The following is a 19,664-nucleotide window of genomic DNA, read 5'->3' on the forward strand; positions in this document are numbered from 1 at the left end:
TCTTGATGTGAGGGCAGATTAATACAGGTAAGTGTAAAGTGCACTCTAAGATAGAAATATAAACTGCATATGTATTCTGTTTGTGGATCAGATGCAGCTAAAAATGAAGACAATGAGTCAATGCAGAGTAGATATCAACAAACCCAATGGAATATGGAATCAAATCAGTAAAATATTGGAGTGCAAGGCAATATGTTGCCACAGGAACAAAGTTGCAATGAAGTTAGTCCATCAAGCAGTAAGTGGTACAAATTTGATTTTTTTTTTGTAATGATCAGGCTTTAAATGTTGCAGTGTTTCTGGAAGACTGAATGAGGAGAGGTGGAGTTGGCGAAGAGGAAGACACTCATCTAGAGCCTTTACTTCCTTTCTGCCCTAATCAAATATGTCTATTAACCAGTTTCTCTTTGGGAGTAAGGTCAGACGATGGACAGACAAGCTCCAGACCTGAGACCTTGTCCATATATTTTGCTGATTGATACTCTTTAGCCCAGCCTCCAAAGGGTGTTTCCTGCAGCATTTATGTGCCACATCCATTTTGTCTGACGCATGTAGAAGAACACACTATTCAGAGACTAAGGCCATTCTCTGAGCAGTGTGGAGGGAGCTGTATATATGTTTTTAATTTTAAAAAGGAGCCCACTGCATTGACCATTTGAATACCTCGAATTGAAAATGATATCTTCTCCAGTATTGATGTTTTGCACTGCAAGAGAAAGCACAGATGGTACCTCGATTATCTGATAATGAAGTCTTGCTTTGCGATCTGTATAATTCTGATAGTGGTTTGATAACCCAACTGCAAGCCAGCAACAGGTACTTTCCGATCCCCTCACCTGTCACCTGGCTTAGTTTGCAGATAGCGATGTGAGGAGAACATAGGTACAAGAAAGATTTGAAATGTTTATCTGTCTTGGAGTGTGTCACTGCTTTGCGCCATGGGGAGAAGGATGTGGGTTTTCATCTGCATAGTGGACTTTTCTCTTTATAAAAGATATTGACTTTACTGCCTCAGTCCTCGAAGTACATTTTCTCAGATTCTTTTTAAATTGGATTTCTATTATGTGATGAGGAAAGATTTTTACTGAACATAGGTCAGCACATGAACAGGACTGTTGGCCCATGATATTATGTCAAGCTAAGAAACAACTTACTAAATGAATCCCTTCTGCTGTCACAATGTCCATATTTTTTCATTTTCTGTACATTCATAGGCCTTAACTAAGATCTCTTAAACACCTCTATCGTATGTGCTTCCACCACCACCCTTAACAGCACATAGTGCGCGCGCACACACATGCTTATTTTTTTTAAACTTATTGCACACATCACCTTTGAGCTTGCCCCTTCTCATATTAAATACACGTCTTCTGGTTTTAGAGATTTCTACTCTAGGAAAAGATGCTGACAAGTGTTTCATATTTTTATAAACTTCTATCAGGTCATCCCTCAGCCTCTGCCACTGAGAAAGCAACACAACTTTGTCCAACATTTATCCCATCAGCAACCAGGTGTATCCTCTCCACAACCTCCACATCCTTTCTATAATGGGGCAAGCAGAAATTAATAGAATGCTCCAGATGTGAACTAACCAGAGTTTTATAAAGCTGCAATGTAACCTCTTCACTCAAGCTCAATCCCTCAGCTAGTGAGGGCAAGTGTGCAAAATGCTGCCTCCACCACCTTATCAACTTGTGCAGCTACTTTCAGAGAGCTATGGACTTGGACCCAAAGATCCCTCTATGCATTGATGCTGTTGAGGGTTTTGACATTAACTGTGTTTTGTCCCTTTGCATTTGATTTACCAAAGTGTAGCACCTCATATTTGGCAAGATTAAACTCCAACTCCCACTTCTCCACCTGTATCTACATCCTGCTGCATCCATTCACCATCCTCTATGCTATACACCACCTCCACCAATCTTTGTATTGTCTGCAAACTTGCCAACCTGCCCATCCATATTTTCATTCAAGTCAGCAGAAGCCCCAAAATGGATCTCTGCAGAACACAACTAGCCAGAGGTCCAGCCAGAATCAGATGCATCCACCACTATGCTATGACTTCTATGGACAAATCAATTCTGAATCCAAATGGCTAAATCACTATGGATCCTATGCATCTCAATTCTCTGGATGAGTGTCCTAGGAGGGACCTTACTAAAATCCATGTAGATTACATCTACAGCTCTACCTTCATCCATATCCTTTGTTGCCTCCTTGAAAAACTCAGTCAAGCCATTAAGACTTGTCCCACATTAAGCTATGGTGTTTGTCCCTAAATAGGCCATGGTTTTCCAAAGGCTCATAAATCCTATCTTAAAGAATTCTCTCCCAATAGCTTCACTACCACTGACGTGACACTCTCCCCTCTATCAGTTTGAGCATTATTCCTATTGTCCTTCTTGAAAAACACAAAGCTGCTTGCCAGTCCTCTAAACCTCACCCCCTGGCTAGAGAGTATATGAAGATCTTGTCCAAAGCCCCAACAATCTCATCTCTTGTCTCTCAGTAACATGTATTATATACCATCAGACCCTTGTCACTTGATGAGATCCAACACTACTTCTTTCTAATCTCAAAATGCCCTTGATTTGAGACTAGCTCTTTAGTTAAGGAGAACTTGCCTTGTCTAAACTGACCACTGAACACCTGGAACACAACACCTTATTCTGAAGCTTCTTGACTAACCTGCAGTTGCATTGGATGGAATTAAAATCCTCATTTGTACCACTTGCTGCTAAATTACATGCAGCATTTGTTGGGTTAAGACTGTTGGAAGTATTTCATGCAAATCTTTTTCAAGAGTCATAAAATTGGAATTCAGTTAGAACAGTTACCAAGAGATGAATCTTGGCAAGAGCAATATTCTCTTGCTTGTGTGATCCTGGATGTGATGGGGCCAAAAGCTGTCCTCAGTTGCAAGTGCTAAATGCACAAATGTCATTGTTAACAGGATTTTAAACAGAATAGAAGTGCAAATGCTGCTATATTCTCTAAGGATCATTGGCGGAGAGGCTTGGGAGTTCCTAAGATCTGAGATCAATGCTGCCTGGCGTTTAGCTCTTGGTAGGGTCACCCATGGCAGTAAGGTCAAGGGGGAGGTTCCAGAAAAAGAATAATCCAACCAAAACCTCAGTGGTAGAACTGGCAAAAGATGATGACACATCACAACAACAGTGAAATGTCCCCAGTTGTCTTGCACTCCATACCACTGGTCCCAGTCACCAATCTGTCAAGGGCTGTAAGGTGGCTGCCCATGCATCAGACTCACCTCATTAAACAGTCATGCACAGGTGTTCTTCATTCAGGAAACTTATCCTAACATCCCAGTTATGTGGATCCCGGATTGTCCCCTGTGGCCATCTGAGGGCCCACCAATAGACAACTCCTTTGGAGAACATCATGCTCGACCTGAGTGATTGCTACTACTATTTTGAGTTTAGCCCAAGCAATTGAGGACTAATTTCCACTCCAAAGTACAAGTGGAATGTGGTATCTCTGTCTAGTTTCATCAATTCAAATATTTAGTCGGTGCTATCCAACATGGCTGGATAAGCTTGAGCGGCTGAATGGCCTATTCCTTTTCCTGCATATTCACAATGCAGTTGTACTGTCTGAACATGCTTTCAAATGATATAATTATGAGGATGTTAAACTGTGGCCTTTATGCAGAAATGAATCTAGCATTACAAAATATATTTGCATAGCTGATGTTTCTGTGTTTTTAAAGAAAATCAGATTTGACAGGAAAGAAGCTAATATTTGACACCTGACCTCTGTTGTCATGGAAAATAATGAAAGCTTACGGCCTGAAATATCCACTGCATTGGTCTTTAAAGCAGAGATCCCAAGTCATACTAACAAACTGAGTTTTATTTTTAAAGGATGATACAGGTAGGTGTAATGACTCAAGAGAAATGCTATTGAAAGGAGTTGGGGATGAAATGCAGGCGCCCAAAGAATGAGCAGAATTGTGAGGAATGAATGGAAAGGTTCAAAGGTGCAAGAGGCTGAAAGGTCTGCTTGTCTGATCTGACTGATTTCATGGAGCACAAAGATGAGAGGACATTTGGAGGTTGCTTGCACGTCGTGTGATGCTGCTGCTGTTACGCTTTGCCATTGGCTTTGAGATGCTGTGGCAGAATACAAATTAACATGCCTCCCTCCTTGACTGAAGATAACGGTGCCTTGTGCGAGTTATTATTGTGTTGAGTGTATTTTCCATATTTCTCCAAGGAACACATTTAACTCGCTCGCCTTTCTATCTCCCTCTTCCCCCACCACCCCCACTGCCATTCAGTCCTCTTTACTCTTGAGCTTATTAGCGGCACCTGGTAATGTAACCTCATAATCGAAACCAGCACTTCCCCTTTGCATGGCCACTGACAGACAGCTCTGTCAGTCTGAACATGCCATGCTAGGAAGTCCCATTAGCTTTATTACTGGAAGACCCTGGGTTGCTCAGGAAATGAATGCTGCAGCAAGGCACAAGATCTTGACCTGCTCGTGTAACCCCTGCTTGTTGGAAGGACACTTGGGATTTCAGTCACTCTGGTTCTTATCTTGAGTCACGAGGTTAACAAAAAGTCTACAGATTGACATTCCTTTAGCAAGAAATACACTCATGACCTCTGATTTATTCCCTCTACAAGGAACTTAAGGTGTTTATTTATTTTAAAATGTGCTGTATAATTTAAGGCCATAGTACTACACCATTTTTTAAACTTTTAATGTGAATTGCAGTATAGGATAATTTATAACCATGTGGCTCTTGAATTGTTTCTTTCTCACCCATTCTCCCCTTAAGTTTGAAGATGTGTACAATGGGGTTTGGACAGAAAAATGATAATGGATTTCTCGAGTGGGTGATCATAGTAACCCAAGTTATCACAGTAACAGCCATGAATCTTGTTGATAGAGGCTGTCTTCTGATCACTCAAAATCCGTGCATGTTCTTAACCAGAATGCAAAATTAATGATATTTGAAGGAAAGCGTAGACTCGTGCTGTACCTGCCTCTTTTCAATCAAGTTTTGGGCTTTAGCTTTTAGATTTGATATTCCACAAGGACCATTTATCCCTTCCACATAGATTACTGTAACAACATAAGCAAATAATATATAAAATTAAAATCAAAAGTGCTTGGAATACTGTTACACACACAATATGCTGGAGGAACTCAGCTAGTGAGGCAGCATCTGTGCAGGGGAATAAATATTTGACGTTTTGGGCCGAGACCCTTCATCGGGATTTGCTTATTGTGGATCTTGCTAGCACAAGAGCTAATTGGGGTGGATGTCAGTTAATGTTAAGGGGAGCTAAATAAATCTGTGAGTGAAAGGGGAATAAAAGAGTATAGTGATGTGAGTTGTACTAATTTTGTTCACAAACTTATTTATATAACAAAACATAAAAGCGCTGAAAAAAGAAGCAAAAAAAAAAGACCAGAAGTCAATGTTGGATTAACTTGTAAACGGTAATCTTTCATTAATTGGGATCTTGATGTGCACAACATTATGATAAGTTTAGTTTGTACCATAACACCAACTGCATAAATTAGTTTACTGTGCTTGGAACATTCAGCAAGGTTGACTGACTGATTAAATATCGGCTGTTTCATTTCAAACACTGTCTTTAAAAGTGCTGGGGTCCTTGTTGATTAAGCATTTTCTGTTTATTTTCATAAATCCTTGGGTAATTCGCAAAGCCAACAAATATTCAGCATCTGCCTGCCAACATAATCCAATTGTCAATTAGCTTAAAAATTTGGAGGGCAGTGTTTTTTAAAAGAGCAGGAATAGAAATAATTGGGGAGCTATCAAAGAACTCGTAGAATCACAATGGCCTCCTGTTGTATTTTTCTTTGATTCTGTAATGGACTAATTGCTCACAATTCAGTGAAGAATTATTTTCAGATTTGTGTGTTTTCCTGGTGCAGAACAGGGATGGAATCATATTGTGGATTGAAGCAGCAGTTTGATCTTGGAAAAGATTAATTTTTGTTTTGGCTTTAGGTTTTATTTTGTTTAGAGATCCAGCATTGAGTAGACTGAGCTTTGCCGCCCAGCAACCCGCTGATTTAACCCAGGCCTAATCACAGGACAATTTACAATGATCAATGAGTCTTTGGAATGTGGGAGGAAACCGGAGCACCTGGTGGAAACAAAAAACTGCTCACGCTCACAGTCACAACACTGGAATTGAACTCTGATGTCCTGAGCTGTAATAGCATCGTGCTAACCACTACACTCCAGAGCATCATTGGGGAAGGTTTACCCTAATCCACCCAACATTCTGTCCTAATGACAGAATCGGGAGATCGCATACGCAACAATGAGGTTTTTTTTCTTCTGGAATTAATTAATTGATCATTTTAACTTGGGCATGCCCACCCCCATCCTCCTGCCCAATTTTAAATTTCAACCACTGAAAAGTAAAGCCAGGTGGTGAGTGAGTTTGGATTTCCAAAATTTCTCACCAGCCATGCTGAGATAACACAACCACTCTTATCAGTGTAGTTTCTTCCTCCAAACAACCTTTGAATTGAATTGTGACTTTTTCTGTAACCTGGTACATAATGTACTCTTCAGCTGACATTTCTCTTCCATTCTCTTGTCAGATTTGCGGTGCACGTAGATAATACTGCTCAGTGATTTAAAGTACCACATTGAATCCTTTGTATGTGTTTATTTGAAGTTCTTTACTGAAATGCCTTTGCACTTTATTATACATGGAACGTAAAGGGAATCTTGATGTAGAAGTATCATCTAATCATTCAGTTACAGGAGTGTAAGGTAAAAGCTTATTAAAAGAAAAGCCCTCAATTTTCAGAACTAATTATATTTTTGAAATGTGCATTAATTTTGATAAATTATCTTCAAAGTAATTTAATTTTATTTTTCCTTGTGTCAATTTTATTTTCAGATGCTTCCAATTGGTCAAAATCTACCTGTGAAGAATCTGTTAAAATTTAAGCCACAATAAAAGCTTGCATGTGGAATTGTTTTGAGTGGCAAATTAGTAAACTTAGCCAGGCAGTCTGCACAGACCCTGCCATCTCCTTTTACAAATGTTTAAAATATTTCTTCAGACTTTAATTTCAGAGGAAGGCAGCTTGAAGGTAGATCATGTTTAACTCTGTGTAATTGCTTCCAGATATAACACAGGGTTATGTGTGTTAGAATGAAGGGTCTGGTAAGTGCTGGCTTCCTGTGTAAATTTGGTTATTCTGTTCATTCTGGGCAGTCCTGGACACTGTCATTCTTTTCAAAACTGTTTTCAAGGTTAGTGCTAGACCGCAAATGAATTCGGACTAGGCTAATCATGTAATAACCTAACTAATCATGAAATAACTTTGCAACCAGCCTGATGAGAGTAACTATCAAGCTTGTGGAGTGCGTCTCAATTTTTTTTCCCTAATTCCTGGTGTTGCAGTGTGTGTTTTAATGTTTGTTTAACTTGTAACAAATCAAATCTGCTTTCCCTATGACTGTGGCATCTTGCAATATAATGGAGAAGAAATTTCACTGGTTGCTACTGCTAAATGTGTGAATATTTTCCTCTGGTTCTCCTGCTTCTTACACCTCTGATTGCTTTGACTCCACTGAATTTTCATTCAGTGTTTGCTCTTCCTGCTACCTGGGACTGAAGACTGTTTTCTCTCCCATACACTACCTTATTAGATCAGAAGTTTCTGCCAGGCTAACTTCAACTTGTCTTTAAAGGCCCTTATTACTTTAAAAAGTGAAGAATATTGATTTTTATTATCTTTCACTGTCTGTATTTCCATATTCCTACCCATAATGCATCTATGCATTTCTAAGTGCATTCATGGACTTCTGTTACTTCCCATTTGCCTTGTGGCTTTGAAGTGTCCTTATCTCATTTATCTTTTCTCATCGTCCATCCCCCAACCACAGCCTTGCTTCTGCTGCCCCATGTTTTAATTGTTTTACCATCGATGGCTGCTTCAGTTGGTCAGGTCCTAAACCTTGGAATTCCATCTGTTTATGACATTTTTTTTCAACCAATCACTTTCATCAATGCTAATATATAATTATATGGCTGAGTATTACATTTTATTTGGCAATTGTCTTGTGAAGGACAATGTAACCTATATTTCTACATTGAAAGTTCCATATAAATACTGGTTGCAACCAAAACATCGGAAAAGGGATTAGTGCTTTCTTCTGCATAACTTTCTCTTGTGGTGGCAATTTTTTTTTTAATGCTCGAAATATTAAAACTTTAAGTCACAATGCTAACAAATGGTTGATTTCTGGAGGCTGAAAGAGTTAACTTGAGCCAAGGTTCTCCATATAGAAGCTGTAGTAATGAAAAATACTTGGACTTTCTCATTTTGAAAGAAACAATATTGTAGAGATTCATAGATGTCAGAAGCCATTAAGTATACCATTTGGAATCTAAGGAGTTAAAAGCCATATAGGATGTTAGTCTTTCCTTAGTTCCTAATTCCACTTAAAGCACCCTCCCCGAATAGCTGTGAAATGATTACCACTGCTGGTGTTTGTACGTCATTTATAGTGTTTCTGGTTGAATTTTAGTTTTTCTGGCAAATGTCCAATATTTACATTCCTGTCTTACATGAGGGGATAGAAATCGTGCGTGTGTGTACCATTTCTCAGATCTGAAAGCCAGCAATTATCAGCAGCTTGTAATCTCTGTAAGTGCTGCTGACTATGCCGGCAGTGGAGGTTCACTTCACGTTGCTGGATCGTGGTAAGACTTTTGGGCTAATAAGGATAATGAGGGTTGTGAAGTTAACCTGAACTAATCTATTAGATAAAGATGTACACATCTGCTATGATTAAGTTCAATGATGTAACAGACTTAGAGGGTTCAATGGTTGCTTTCTCCTACAGGACACAAGGCAAAAGAAATTTAGAATGGTGTAATGTATAGATTGTTTTGTGTTTTTGGGGGTATATGTTAAACAATAATGGTTCTGAACTAAAGTGCAAGATCACAAGGAATGTTGTGAATATGTAGATTGGGAGGAGAAATTTTGGAGGTTTTTGATTATGCAGAAAAAAAAATTGGGCAGAATCAACAAGGACTTGGAAAGTGGAGCTGAGCATGGCTGAGAAAGTGGGTACCTTGGCATATTATTGAATCTTTAATTGACACTTGTGCATTGATAAAGATAAGGTGGCGATGAGACAGGAAGTGGTTGTCTAGTAAGTTTTTTCTTCTGTGGAGCTGTAGTGATGTACTACATACAGAGCTAGAGAGGACACGCAGTCGGTAAGTTGTTTCGAGACTAGTTTATTCAAACTTTGCGGTGCTGGCATTTAATCCCTAGGGCCCACCCTCTCCGGGCGGAAATGACGTCAGAGGTGCATTACTAAAGTCTCTCCCCACGCGCTGCACCGTGGCTGTTTGGCACTGCGCGCACGTTCTGGCCCATTCACTGACCTGCTTGCGAAGTCCGTGCCATGCGAACTTGCTGGAGACCAGCCAGATGGTTGTCCTGATAGATGGGTGCACCAAACCCTGTATGGAGTCGAAAACTTGCCGCCTCCAGGCTGCTGGGACGATGGGGCGAGGTTGGCCGGTAGCCACGTCACCCAGGAAGGTCCTCTCACCTGGGCCTACGAGAAAGTCCTGCAGCTGCAAACCCGAGACTGCGGTCCTGTAGCTGGGCATCTTGTCGTCTACCTGCTGCGCCTCCGCCAGTGCTGCATAGTCCACCCCCAGGGACAGGGCCTGGACAGCTGGTCTGGAGAGTGCGTCTGCCATGACGTTGTCCTTTCCCGAGACATGCTGGATGTCCGTCGAGTACTAGGAGATGTAGGACAGATGTCGCTGCTGGCGGGCCGACCAGGGATCGGACACCTTCGTGAAAGCGAAGGTCAACGGTTTGTGGTCTGTGAACGGCCTGCCTTCTAAGAAGTACCTGAAATGCCGGATTGCCAGATACAGTGCCAACAGCTCCCGGTTGAAAGCACTGTACTTGAGTTCGGGTGGTCGTAGGTGCTTGCTGAAGAACACCAGGGGTTGCCAGTGCCCCTGAATGAGCTGCTCCAGCACCCCACCGACTGCTGTGTCGGATGCGTCCACCGTGAGTGCGGTGTGAACGTCCGTTCTGGGGTGCCCCAGCATCGCGGCATCTGCCAAGGCTTCCTTGGCTTTGACGAAAGCAGCCGCGGCCTCCTCGTCCCAAGTAATGTCCTTGCCTTTACCCGACATCAGGGTGTACAAAGAGCGCATGATATGGGCTGCTGAGGGCAGGAAACGGTGGTAGAAGTTCACCATACCAATGAACTCCTGCAGGCCTTTGACCGTGTTGGGCCGGGCAAAGTGGCAGATCGCGTCTACCTTGGCGGGCAGAGGTGTTGCCCTGTCTTTGGTAATCCTGTGGCCCAGGAAGCCGATGGTATCGAGACCGAACTGGCATTTGGCCGGGTTGATCGTGAGGCCAAAATCACTCAGGCAGGAGTAGAGCTGGCGGAGGTGGGACAGATGCTCCTGGCGACTACTGCTGGCTATAAGGATGTCGTCCAAATAGATGAACGCAAAGTCCAGGTTGCGTCCCACCGCATCCATTAGCCACTGTGGCATTCTTCAGGCCGAACTGCATTTGGAGGAACTCGAACAGGCCGAACGGGGTGATGAGTGCTGTTTTGGGGATGTCTTCAGGGTGCACCGGGATTTGATGGCATCCCCAGACGAGGTCTACTTTGGAAAATATTCTTGCCCTGTGCAGGTTTGCTGCAAAGTCCTGTATGTGCAGCACAGGGTAGCGGTCTGGAGTTGTAGCCTCGTTCAGTCTGCGGTAGTCGCCGCATGGTCTCCAACCCCCGGCTGCTTTGGGCACCATGTGCAGGGGGGAGGCCCATGGGCTGTCGGACCTCCGTACGATCCCCAATTCCTCCATCCTCTTGAACTCCTCCTTCGCCAGGCGGAGCTTTTCCGGGGAGAGCCTTTGTGTGCGGGCATGGAGGGGTGGTCCCTGGGTCGGAATGTGGTGCTGTACCCCATGTCTGGGCATGGCTGCCGTGAACTGCGGTGCCAGAATCGATGGAAAGTCCACCAGGATTCTGGTGAATTTGTTGTCCGACAGCGTGATGGAGTCCAGGTGTGGGGCCGGCAACTTGGCTTCACCCAGGGAGAATGTCTGGAAAGTCTCAGCATGTACCAGTCTTTTCCCTTGCAAGTCGACCAGCAGGCTGTGAGCTCGCAAGAAGTCCACCCCCAAGAGTGGTTGGGCCATTGCGGCCAGTGTGAAGTCCCACGTGAACCGACTGGCGCCAAACTGCAGCTGCACTGTGCGGGTGCCGTAGGTCCGTATCGTGCTGCCGCTTGCGGCCCTCAGGGTGGGTCCTGGCTTCCTGTTGCTGGTGCCGTACCCCGTCGGGGGCAAGACGCTGATTTCCGCTCCAGTGTCGACCAAGAAGCGGCGTCCCGACTATTTGTCCCAGATGTACAAGAGGCTGTCCTGGTGGCCAGCCGCCATAGTCATTAGCGGCAGCTGGCCCTGGCCCTTGCAGGGTTTTTTTCCTCAGACGGTCACTTTGTTCTCCTTGATTGGATGTCTTCATTTTAGGAGCTCTGTCCGCCATAATTATGAAAGTTGATTTGTCTTTGCCCCAAGCTATCCTCAAATTTGTCTTTGGGATTGTAATACTTGCTGAGTATTTATTTTTGGAACAAGAGAAGTTTAATTGCTGTATGTTGTGTTAATTTGTCCTAATCAAGTGGAGAATATTCATGAATAGATGTAATCAGAGTGGCTGATGATCATCTCAATGGCTCTTCTAATGGCCTGTTTGCAATGTCTCACCTTTGAATGAACATTCCTTATTATGTGGCAACCCCGAGGGAGATGGACGAGAAAAGTCCTGTGGTCAGCTGTATTACCTAACCTTGGTAGTTGGCACTGGTAATGCAACCAAGTTTGGCACATTGGGCATGAGGAGTTGATGAAAGGGGATATATCATTATCTGGAGCCCACAATGGAGGCAGTTACTGTTGAGGTAATGAGGTAGCTGGCTGACGCTGAGCTCACACACAAGTAAAGCTGTTGGCACACAATCTAGTCCTGAATTGTGCTAACAGGCCATTGATCCCTTGCTAACGGTTAAAACTGTTAGGAATGCTAATTTTGTCAGGATCACCTTGGAGTTCATTCATTTTTTTGTCATGGGCACACATACGCATATTATAAATGTCATGAACGTCAGCTTTTTGTAGTATAAGCATGACAAATCTAGGTTACAAACTTAAAATTTACATAAATTATGCATGCAAGACAAAAATAAACAATTAAATTAGTTCAACTGGAGGAAAAAGTAGTTATTAGGGTTTTCGGGTGCATTCAAGAACTTGATGGCAATGGGGAAGAAGCTATTGTTGAACCTTGAGGTGTGGGTCTTCTGTCTCCTGGATCTCCTGTATAATGGTAGCATTGAGAAGAGGGAATAGCTCTTCTGGTGAGTCCTTTAAACGATGGATGTCATTGCCTCCTGTAGATGTCCTTAATAGTGGGCGAGTTGTACCCATGATGGAACTGGTTGAATCCACCACTTGCTGTGGCCTCTTTTTGTTCCCGTGTATTGGAATCCCATTGCCAGGCTGTGATGCAACCAGTCAGAATGCTTTCCACTATACATGTCTGGATATATGTCCAGGTCTTCGATGACATGCCAAGCAGAGGAGGAAAGGCTGATCGACTAGGTTGATAGGTAGGAGAAAAGGATGAGCTATGGTAGTCGGGTGGAGAAATTGGCATGCATTTTGATTTTTCAGTACATTGGACTTCACCATAGATCTGCCTTGGGTAAGCTCATCCTGGGAGTTTCCTGAGCTGTATTCAGGGTGAAGGCTGACTCCTACCCAGCTAACTTTGACATGTTGATTATATCCTGGTTGTCAATGTCAATAATCAATGGACTGGGCATTGATTTTGTTAAATGGTTTATAGGCTTTAACAGATATAAGCCCCAATTAGAGCACAGTTTGGAGGAATTCTGCACCATAATTTGACAATGTCAGTACTCGTTTGTTGTGCCCTTAATTTGGCAATAGAAAAGGAATTTCAGTCTTTATGCAAATCTCAGAAGATTTGTTTGAAGATTTATAAGTCTTTCCTTGAACTGTTTCAACATTTTTGAATTCTGCTTCTACCAATTGCTATTAAATAGAGAAAGTGTTTTGTGAATGTTGCAAACCAAGACATCTATTATCCTTTCACAAACGAGTGAAAGGTTTCAACTAGAATGTGGTTTGGAATACAAGATTTGTCAATGTGGTGCTAAGCCTTTCTTTTGTATGGATGCAGTTGTGTTGTTATACGGTAGTGTAATGGTTAGCACAACGCTTTACAGTATCAGCAACACGGGTTCAATTCCCACCACTGCCTGTAAAGAGTTCTCCCTGTGAATGCGTGGGTTCCTCTGGTAACTCGGGTTTCCTCTCATGGTCCAAAGACGTACCAGTTGGTAGGTTAACTGGTCATTGTAAATTGTCCTGTGGTTAGGCTCGGATTAAATCGGATTGCTGGGCGTCACGGCTGGAAGGGCCTGTTCCACATTGCTCTCAATACTGTAAATAAGTACATTTTTTAATTTTGTTGTAAGATTGAAAGTCCTTAGCTTTTCCCTTGGTTCATGCCAAGATATGGACTTGACTTCAGCTAACGATCTGAAGTCTGTACTCCAACTCGGACTTCTGTTCACAGATTGCTGCCATTCTAAAACGCTTATGTATGTATTCAAATCTTCTTGCGGTCTCACTTCTCCCTAACTCTCCAACCAGTTCTGCCTCTATGGTTTGGCTTGATGGGGATTGACTTTATTTGTAAATGTCAGATTCACCTTGGACTCAGATCAGGGGGAAAATATTTCTGCATTTTGTTATATTTTCATTGTTAATTATTAGAATGTATTTAATGAGAGCTTAAATAGCTTGCATTTGCAGTTATCAACTCTTTCATGCAAATATTATGTAGTTTAAAGTGAGGAAAATTTACAATTTTTTTTGCATTTTTTTAATAAGGACACCTATTATTCCAGTGTCTATCCCAACCTTTATAATCCCAAAACAGTATAAAGATCCAAATAAATGTCTTAAAAATAAACTTTGGTTTCATCTGTTGAAATTATTAAAATAAATTTTATTTCTGCCGAGCCTGCCTACAATTCTACAGGGTTCTAGTGCTCTGTAGTTCTGGTTATCACACAGGGTGGGATGATGAGTGATTCTGGTACACTGAGTTTAGATGACAAACTTTTGTGAGGGCATAGTGGTCTTTTACTTAGGGTGACCTTGTATTGGACTAGACTATAGCACATCTGGGTTTTCTGTTCAATTCTACGATATGAAGTGATGCACAAACTCTCCATGATTTGTGCGCCTCTAGAGTCCTGGCAGTTTATTCCAGAGACTCCACAAGAGTAACTTCTGCTAATGTCTATAGTGTGTAATCCTGAGATCAGATGATGACATTGTACAAAACAAGGCAGTAGCTTAGAGCAATAATTGACCTTTTTGCCATCCATACTCTAGAATTTAGTTAACACTTCAAAGCTGCACATTCCTCCAAGACATCAGCAAGTATGTTTTATTTTGCATAATTATCTTAAACATTGAAGGTACTTTTAATTTTTTAAACTTTGCTAACAACTGAAAATCAGTTATTGAAATGAGAGAATTGTGGTTAATGTCATGCAGCTGAGCAGACAAGTCTCGGTGCTGGTAGCTCATGTCTTCCTCACTTCTGTCCCCTCCTTCCTGTATAATGTAGCTTGCCTCTTTAATAAATGCTGTGTTAGTGCTGATTCTGCCTCACTGATTTCCTGCATGCTCATTGTCGAGACTTTGTACCATTTTTTTCCCTCTCCCCACCTCCAACTTGTCCATTAAGCGTACTTGGGATGCAAACACCTCTGTTTTTCAGGAGTGCAATTGGTTTAACTTTTTGATGCTCTTGGTCACTCTAGGTAGAGTTGGGGTGGAGGACACCTGTGTGTGAGTTTGTTTAATATGGGAAATCTGATGCATAGATGGTCACCACGTGATCCTTAACAGATCAGGGCCAGGGCCCACTGGCATGGAGTGCGAGATGACTGAGAAACCTTCACTACTGCAGTCTTCCTCCGCCTTCACTGTTGTTGTGATGTGCCATCATCTTCCGTCAGCTCCAAAGTTGAGGTCTTGGTTGGATTGCTCTTTGTCTGGAATTTTCTCCCTTGACCTTACTGCCTTGGGTGACCCTACCAGGAGCTAAGTGCAAGGTGGCTAAATGCCAGACAACATCGCTTTCAGGAACTCGCAAGCTTCTCCATCACAACAAGGGGATCTTCATCACACTGGTACCATCAATTGGATACTATGACCATGGGATGAGCAGGGCTCTGATGACTCTTAAAGTTATTCTTGATTTCTTGAGAGTTTAATCTGCCTTAATCCAAAGAAATATCACAAAACATCTTGCACAATCATGAATGGAACCTGAGTCTTGGAAACAACATCTGGTATCAAGATTCAAACTTGCAGCTTCTAAATGAAAATTGTGTGTGTCCAGATGTAATGTGGAGCACAATCCCTCTCTCTCTGGTCTTAACTGTAAAGCTAAGCTGGTGTCAGGAAGTATTGGAATCACAGGAATAAATAAAAGAGACTCGACAGATACTGGAAATTCAGTGTTTTGAAACTTCAAAACATTAATCTAATTCAAAGAAGGACGCAGGAGTCCGAAATACGGGTCTAACTTTCACTTTACTTTAAGTGAGGCCTGTTGTAGCGTGATGTTGTATGCAATTAACGTATTTGTACATATAACTCGTAATGAATTATTTAAGAACACGAATTCTAAAAGTGAAAGATCTGAAAAATGTAGGTTTCTACTATTGAAGGTTTGATGCAAAAGAACACACTGTATGCTTCCTATTATTGTTTAATTTCTGGGTTAATTAAATATAAAACCACTGCGCACTGACCAGTGTACAGCTGCATTAATGCTTTTTAAAATGTTAATAAGGAGTCAGTTAATCTGGTTACCAGTCTAGTTACAGAATGCGGGTTGTACAGGCAGAGCTGGTATTGTAAACCGAATTTGAAGAGCAGAGATAAGCCTGTACCATTGCGTAAGAAAACAGTTTGTATTTCTTCGCTCACTTCTTTCCAGCGCAAACCTCAGTGCGGATTTGGGCCCCTGGTTGACTAGTCGGGTGGCTGTTGTGAAATAGCTGCTATGCTTGAAGAACAGACCCGTGCACTTGTGGTTAGATAAGGAAGTTGAGAGATAAAAAGAAACAATATTTTGAGTGTTCTACATCTTTGCTGAACCCTTATCTTAACACATTCGTTAAATGAAAAAAATTGATCACTTTCAAGTATAACCTCTTTATACATTACCTTGCCTGCATGCAAAATGGTGCAATCTGACAAAAGTATAGTGGCTATCTATTTTAAAATGCCTTTATTTTATAAATTCTCTTCCCTTTTATCTTCTCACAACTTGCAATAGTAAATTAGTCCAGCACCTCCTGAGATGAAGTCACTGATCAGAGAATTCAATGTCCCAGCGTTGCATGGACCAGAAGAGAAAAGTGCATTTAAGAAGAGAAACTCCACCTAGCTGAAGTTTATAGGAACAGGTTTTGAGAAAATTATGGGAAGAGAAACAGTTTATAATTTTGAATAAAATCCATGCTCTTTCTGAGGAGCAAAGAAATGGAGGGTCTGAAGTGTGGGCCTTGTCGAGGAGGTATTGGAGGTATTTGACCTATGGCTTTGGAAAAAGCTGAGCAGTAGATGTTTAACCATTAGCCCAGAGGTCCCAAATCTGGGAACCACAGACCCCTTGGTTAATGGCATGAAAAGGGTTAGTAAACCCAACATTATGGATTGATAACAGTAAACTAATTCATCTTAAACCAGCATGCCTCTGTAAACTCGAGGCTATTGTGCATGAAAATCCCAGGAGGTCAACAGTTTCTGAGAAACTCAAACTACCCCATCTGGCACCAACAATCATTCTATGGTCAAAGTCACTTAAATCACATCTCTTCCTCATTCTGATGTTTGGTCTCAACAACTGAATCTCTTGACTATGTCTGCATGCTTTTATGCATGGAGTTGCTGCCACATGATTGGCTGATTAGTTATTTGCATTAATGAGCAGGTGTACAGATGTACCTAATAAAGTGGCCACTGAGTGTGTGAGTGCAGTTTGTAGTCTTAAAGCAATGGAAGAATCTCCTATCTTGTGCCCCTGAAGCTTTAACTGCTCATAGCAGCAGTCCATGAAGAAAAGCAGCACTTACAAGCTGATGAACGTTTGGGGATGAGAATTCTGTTTAATAAAACATGTGCTCCCTGAATGAAATCTTAAAAACCAGTTTGCTAAGTGGGATGGGGTCATGCATTTTGCTAATTTTATTTAGCTCTCGGTGCATCTGCAGTGATGTCAGATGACATACAACGTGCGAAGCATTCATTTGTCCACCTGTGACCCACCAATGGATAACTTGCACAAAAGCACATCGAATGAGAGAGCTAAGGCTAGCATCTAGACCCCTTCAGGCAGCTGTACTTGGTCAGTGCCTGTTGAGTCCATGTCATCATCTTCTGGCAGGTAGATCCCATTTGCTTTTCCACTAATTACTACCAATCTCCATCTTGGGCCTTTAGTCTGAAGTCTTCCCTAGCCCACCTCTGACCTGATCTTCAAACTCCCAACCCTTTGATTCCACCCAAACTAAAAGTCCAACCTTTCTAGTGTTCCTGGATCTCTCTGCTTCTGCTCCATTGTTCCCTTTCTGGCATCAAACGATCCCTGGCCTATGCACACAAAATGCTGGAGCAATTCCCATCATTTGATGCATCTTAAACATGAGATTCTGCCAGAGTAACACACACAATGCTGGAGGAACTCAGCAGGTCAGACAGTGTCTATGGAGAGGAATAAGCAGTCAACATTTCGGGCCAAGACTCTCCGTTGATACTGCCTAACTACTGAGTTCCTCCAGCATTTGGTGTGTGTTATCAGCAGAATCTCTTGTTTCTGATTCCTGATCTACATGCTTTCCTCTGCCAGTGCTTCGGAGCTGGATCCAGTGGCATAAAGGCCTTTGTGCTTGTTTGTGGATTGGCTTTGAGTTTAACAAAATATCACGACTGAATAGACTTCCCTGAAAATGTGTGCCTTTCTGGTTTGGAATCAGCTGTTAATGCGCAGAGTCCTTGCAGTGTGATCTGCGAGGGCTTTACTACCTTAGAAAGGTAGAAATGACCAGAGAAAGAATGTGAGGGAAATGTTGCAGCTTTGTCCTTTAGGATTGTATGCAAATGAAAGAATTGGGTCTGAGACACAGTGTTAGGAGTGAAGAACTTTTAATAGTTATTATTTGTATGATAAATGTGGAAAGAGAAAAAGAGGGAGTTTCATGGCAATTTAAATTACAGATTGTTCATTGCAGATGTAATGGTTTGGAAGTGCTACTGATGGGAATACAATCAAAGGTATGAGCAAGTACTGTCCTTTAAATTTAAGGCTAACTGTTCTGCAGGAAGAAACAGAATGTTCTAGGCAGGCTTCTGCAGTTCTCAACAGAAAAAAAAACCACTTAGGAATTTGGTCAAAATGAGAAACATGGTGTTTGAGGATGCCAAAATAGCAAATATGTTTATGCAATAAAGAGTCTAATTAACTAAAGAGCAGCTGGGGAGAGAGTAGGAAGGGCTGATGGATCATGTGTTACAGCCACAATTTCCAGAGTTAAGGGAAAAGGGAAGTTTTGTAAATGCCATCCAATCCTCGTGTAAATTTGATCCAAAATCAACTTACGGAATTACTTTTTGGTAAGTACCGGTAGTTAGAAGCCTTTCTTATACATATTAAATGCAGAACATTGATAGAGAGTAAATTAATGAAATAGTAGCTGGGATTGTGCCACCTTTTGTTCCTGAGTGCTTGTTGGTTATAGGAAGATGAAGGTTGGTGAGACATTCCATGAAGTTCAGACCCTAGACAGGAGCAGGAAATTCCTACTGAATTGGACAATTTCCTTGCTTCAAAATACAAGTCAAGTCAACTTTTATTGTCATTTTGACCATAACTGCTGGTACAGTGCATAGTAAAAATGAGACAACGTTTTTCAGGACCATGGTGTTACGTGACACAGTACAAAAAACTAGACTGAACTATGTAATAAAAAAAAAACACAGAGAAAGCTACACTAGACTACAGACCTACACTGGACTGCATAAAGTGCACAAAAACAGTGCATTCATTACAATAAATAATGAACAGTACAATAGGGCAAGGTGTCAGTCCAGACTTCGGGTATTGAGGAGTCTGATAGCTTGGGGGAAGAAACTGTTATATAGTCTGGTCATGAGAGCCCGAATGCTTCGGAGCCTTTTCCCAGACGGCAGGAGGGAGAAGAGATTGTATGAGGGGTGCGTGGGGTCCTTCATAATGCTGTTTCCTTTGCGGATGCAGCGTGTAGTGTAAATGTCCATGATGGCAGGAGGAGAGACCCCGATGATCTTCTCAGCTGACCTCACTATCCGCTGCAGGGTCTTGCAATCTGAGATGGTGCAATTTCCGAACCAGGCAGTGATGCAGCTGCTCAGGATGCTCTCAATACAACAATACGTACAGTATATTGCTGTTTCCTTGTCATCAACTGGGTCAA

General features: G+C 42.0%; 1 protein-coding gene across 2 annotated transcripts in view; it reads left to right on the forward strand.

Moving 5' to 3' along the window:
• zbtb16a (zinc finger and BTB domain containing 16a) overlaps positions 1 to 19,664 on the forward strand; it is a 249,859-nt gene that overhangs the window by 14,638 nt on the left and 215,557 nt on the right. The gene's annotated exons all lie outside the window — the stretch shown is intronic.

Source organism: Hemitrygon akajei, chromosome 26, assembly GCF_048418815.1.
Source record: "Hemitrygon akajei chromosome 26, sHemAka1.3, whole genome shotgun sequence".
Taxonomy (NCBI): domain Eukaryota; kingdom Metazoa; phylum Chordata; class Chondrichthyes; order Myliobatiformes; family Dasyatidae; genus Hemitrygon; species Hemitrygon akajei.